Source organism: Dermacentor silvarum, chromosome 8 (assembly GCF_013339745.2).
Source record: "Dermacentor silvarum isolate Dsil-2018 chromosome 8, BIME_Dsil_1.4, whole genome shotgun sequence".
Taxonomy (NCBI): Eukaryota; Metazoa; Arthropoda; class Arachnida; order Ixodida; family Ixodidae; genus Dermacentor; species Dermacentor silvarum.
The window spans coordinates 72,738,604-72,743,332 of NC_051161.1; the positions used below are offsets into that span (position 1 = coordinate 72,738,604).

At 45.5% G+C, this 4,729-nt stretch overlaps 1 long non-coding RNA gene across 3 annotated transcripts; it reads left to right on the forward strand.

Moving 5' to 3' along the window:
* The first annotated feature begins 849 nt into the window (after positions 1–849).
* On the forward strand, positions 850–2,365 carry LOC125947646 (uncharacterized). 3 transcript variants are annotated; one of them, XR_007468471.1, is made up of 3 exons: positions 850–946; positions 1,531–1,690; positions 2,134–2,365. It is a non-coding gene; the product is annotated as an uncharacterized LOC125947646 (long non-coding RNA). The 3 variants fall into 3 exon arrangements; XR_007468472.1 differs by lacking the exon at positions 850–946 and adding an exon at positions 993–1,054 and having other exon boundaries at positions 1,501–1,690; XR_007468470.1 differs by lacking the exon at positions 850–946 and adding an exon at positions 1,319–1,392.
* Positions 2,366–4,729: the final 2,364 nt, after the last annotated feature.

Consider the following 4,729-nt stretch of genomic DNA (forward strand, 5'->3'; position numbering starts at 1 on the left):
TCAGCTAGCGCAAGACAGGGGTAATAGGAGATCACAGGGAGAGGTCCTGCAGTGGACATAAATATAGGCTGATGGTGATGATGATTTTGATTAATGGACTTTAGCCTACTCAATGACTCCGCATTAATTATTGATTCCTCAACAGCCCTCTGTAACGCGGAAAAGTACCTTTTACTCACTTTGTCGAGAGCTGGGTCTGTCAACACCGCTATTGTTACCTGAACAAAGGAAGGAAGCCGCGTTATATGTCAGTGGTTTGCGATAGATAGCAGCCTCGTTCTTTCGACCCCACAGATGCCTCTCAGACCCCACAGAACCCACAGTGGCTCTCAAGCCGCGCCTCTCCTATAGCTTCGTGTCAGTGACCCAGGCTGTTTGGGTCGGTCAACTGCCACTGTCGACATAAAGTGTCAACTGTATACCCCCAAATACGGCGGGCACCTGCCTATTCGAACGAATGAACTTTTCATTTCAAAATAATTCGCAAATGAGTAGGGTTTCAGTGCATATGCACTGGTTGAGTTGGTCGACAATGCTTCCCAGTCTACTTAGTCCTGAAGGACCCCTCGAGGTTCTTTCGATAGCAAATCATTTCAAGGCCGCCCAGCGGTTCGTTTTCTGTTTGTTGAATGTTGAGTAAAAACTTGGGTGATAACCAAAAGACCTCTATAAAGCTTGTTGCTTGGCTTTACCCATCTTGGTCGTGAAGGACCCCTCGAGGCTCTTTCGATAGCAAATCATTTTAAGGCCGCCAAGGTGCTCTTTTTATGTTTGTTGAATGATGAGTAAAAGCTTGGGTGATAACCAAAAGTCCTCTATAAAGCTTGTTGTTTGGCTTTACCCATCTTGGTCGTGAAGGACCCCTCGAGGCTCTTTCGATAGCAAATCATTTTAAGGCCGCCTAGGTGTTCGTTTTCTGTTTGTTGAATGTTGAGTAAAAGCTTGGGTGATACCCAAAAGCACTCTATAAAGCTTGTTCCTTGGCCTTACCCATCTTGGTCGTGAAGGACCCCTCGAGGCTCTTTCGATAGCAAATCATTTTAAGGCCGCCCAGGTGTTGGTTTTCTGTTTGTCGAATGTTGAGTAAAAGCTTGGGTGATAACCAAAAGCCCTCTATAAAGCTTGTTGCTTGGCCTTACCCATCTTGGTCGTGAAGGACCCCTCGAGGCTCTTTCGATAGGAAATCATTTTAAGGCCGCCCAGGTTTCGTTTTCTGTTTGTCGAATGTTGAGTAAAAGCTTGGGTGATAACCAAAAGCACTCTATAAAGCTTGTTGCTTGGCTTTACCCATCGTGGTCGTGAATGACCCCTCGAGGCTCTTTCGATAGGAAATCATTTTAAGGCCGCCCAGGTGTTCGTTTTCTGTTTGTTGAATGTTGAGTAAAAGCATGGGTGATAACCAAAAGCCCTCTATAAAGCTTGTTGCTTGGCTTTACCCATCTTGGTCGTGAAGGGCCCCTCGAGGCTCTTTCGATAGGAAATCATTTTAAGGCCACCCAGGTGTTCGTTTTCTGTTTGTTGAATGTTGAGTAAAAGCTTGGGTGATAACCAAAAGCACTCTATAAAGCTTGTTGCTTGGCTTTACCCATCGTGGTCGTGAAGGACCCCTCGAGGCTCTTTTGATAGGAAATCATTTTAAGGCCGCCCAGGTGTTCGTTTTCTGTTTGTTTAATGTTGAGTAAAAGCTTGGGTGATAACCAAAAGCACTCTATATATAAAGTTTGCTGCTTGGCTTCACCCATCTTGGTCGTGAAGGACCCCTCGAGGCTCTTTCGATAGGAAATTATTTTAAGGCCGCCCAGGTTTCGTTTTCTGTTTGTTGAATGTTGAGTAAAAGCTTGGGTGATAACCAAAAGAACTCTATAAAGCTTGTTGAATGCTTGGCTTTACCCATCTTGGTCGTGAAGGACCCCTCGAGGCTCTTTCGATAGGAAATCATTTTAAGGCCACCCAGGTGTTCGTTTTCTGTTTGTTGTATGTTGAGTAAAAGCTTGGGTGATAACCAAAAGCATTCTATAAGGCTTGTTGCTTGGCTTTACCCATCTTGGTCGTGAAGGACCCCTCGAGGCTCTTTCGATAGCAAATCATTTTAAGGCCGCCCAGGTGTTGGTTTTCTGTTTGTCGAATGTTGAGTAAAAGCTTGGGTGATAACCAAAAGCACTCTATAAAGCTTGTTGCTTGGCTTTCCCGGTCTTCTCAGTCGTGAATGACTCCTCGAGGCTCTTTCGATAGCAAATCATTTTAAGGCCGCCCAGGTGTTCGTTTTCTGTTTGTTGAATGTTGAGTAAAAGCTTGGGTGATAACCAAAAGCACTCTATAAAGCTTGTTGCTTGGCTTTACCCATCGTGGTCGTGAAGGACCCCTCGAGGCTCTTTCGATAGGAAATCATTTTAAGGCCGCCCAGGTGTTCGTTTTCTGTTTGTTTAATGTTGAGTAAAAGCTTGGGTGATAACCAAAAGCGCTCTATAAAGCTTGTTGCTTGGCTTTACCCATCGTGGTCGTGAAGGACCCCTCGAGGCTCTTTCGATAGGAAATCATTTTAAGGCCGCCCAGGTGTTCGTTTTCTGTTTGTTTAATGTTGAGTAAAAGCTTGGGTGATAACCAAAAGCGCTCTATAAAGCTTGTTGCTTGGCTTTACCCATCGTGGTCGTGAAGGACCCCTCGAGGCTCTTTCGATAGGAAATCATTTTAAGGCCGCCCAGCTGTTCGTTTTCTGTTTGTTTAATGTTGAGTAAAAGCTTGGGTGATAACCAAAAGCGCTCTATAAAGCTTGTTGCTTGGCTTTACCCATCGTGGTCGTGAAGGACCCCTCGAGGCTCTTTCGATAGGAAATCATTTTAAGGCCGCCCAGGTGTTCGTTTTCTGTTTGTTTAATGTTGAGTAAAAGCTTGGGTGATAACCAAAAGCGCTCTATAAAGCTTGTTGCTTGGCTTTACCCATCGTGGTCGTGAAGGACCCCTCGAGGCTCTTTCGATAGGAAATCATTTTAAGGCCGCCCAGGTGTTCGTTTTCTGTTTGTTTAATGTTGAGTAAAAGCTTGGGTGATAACCAAAAGCGCTCTATAAAGCTTGTTGCTTAGCTTTACCCATCTTGGTCGTGAAGGACCCCTCGAGGCTCTTTCGATAGGAAATCATTTTAAGGCCGCCCAGGTGTTCGTTTTCTGTTTGTTTAATGTTGAGTAAAAGCTTGGGTGATAACCAAAAGCGCTCTATAAAGCTTGTTGCTTGGCTTTACCCATCGTGGTCGTGAAGGACCCCTCGAGGCTCTTTCGATAGGAAATCATTTTAAGGCCGCCCAGGTGTTCGTTTTCTGTTTGTTTAATGTTGAGTAAAAGCTTGGGTGATAACCAAAAGCGCTCTATAAAGCTTGTTGCTTGGCTTTACCCATCGTGGTCGTGAAGGACCCCTCGAGGCTCTTTCGATAGGAAATCATTTTAAGGCCGCCCAGGTGTTCGTTTTCTGTTTGTTTAATGATGAGTAAAAGCTTGGGTGATAACCAAAAGCGCTCTATAAAGTTTGTTGCTTGGCTTTCCTGGTCTTCTCAGTCGTGAATGACTCCTGGAGGATCTTTCGATAGCTCTTTCGAGGGGAGTTCTACTGCGGGCCGTATGTATCTTAAAAGCCAGGAACACAGTCCGCCGTGCGCTGTGTTTTCGCGGCTTAGTTCGCGTTGATGCGAGACGCAGCATGAAGGTCAATTCGCTCGCTGCTGTCGCCGCGCTTCCTCACTCCAGCGTTTTGACTGCGAGTTTCCGTGGTCATCGAGTGAGATGCGTTCATGTTTGCTTGTGCGCGTGTGACACAATGCTTGTTAATTTAGTTAGTATGCTTATGTTACAAGTTTATACGGCCGATAAAACTACTATCCTTACTTTGTGTAGCTGTCCACTAATTTGCTATCGCAATCGATGCTTCGCCTTTCGGTCGAAACTGCGAATTTGTGTGTGCGTGTGTGTGTGTGTGTGTGTGTGTGTGTGTGTGTGTGTGTGTGTGTGTGTGTGTGTGTGTGTGTGTGTGCGTGTATGTGTGTGTGTGTAGCTGCTTAAGTTGACGGTTTCTGACTGCAATAAAATTAATTGAAAGTTTCCAACTGTCTGTTTCTCTGACTTTTCGTCTTCGTCCATGTTGCGAAGTGTAATTTCCTAAGCGGAAAACATGTGCTCTCTGCTTCCTGATTCACATCTTAGTTGTTTATTTTTATGTCACGCAGACTGACATCAGTGCAAGAGGAAACCTTGCGTGTTGTAAATCATGACCGTGGTGTAACTCTAAGTTGAAGACAAGAAATAGCAAGCGCCGTTCAACATAATCCCTGCATTTTGTCGTTGGTTTGACCTATGCCAGCGTGAAGACTGCAGCTTTGTACTGAAGCACTGTCGCAAGTGCTTTGTCAGGTCTTTTACGGCCGACACCCGCCAACGTCTACAGAGCGGTCGTTGTTGTGCCTTTGAACTTTCTCGAGCACACTCCTGGTTTTCTTTCGTGGACCACACTTTGAGAAGCACTGGCGTAGAAGAGTGCGGCCTTTGTAGTATTGTATTATACGAAGTTTCATCGGTACCGCACGTAGAATTCGTCGTGCAGTGCTTGAGGCGTTTGTAACATATTCCTTAAATGTTGTTTCGTATCTACAGATGACTGTCGCTGCCCCAGTGGTCGCATGCAGGAACGCCCCGGCGCAATCAGAAAACATCCGAATTCTCGGTTGTTCGCTTTAGCGTGGCTCGACA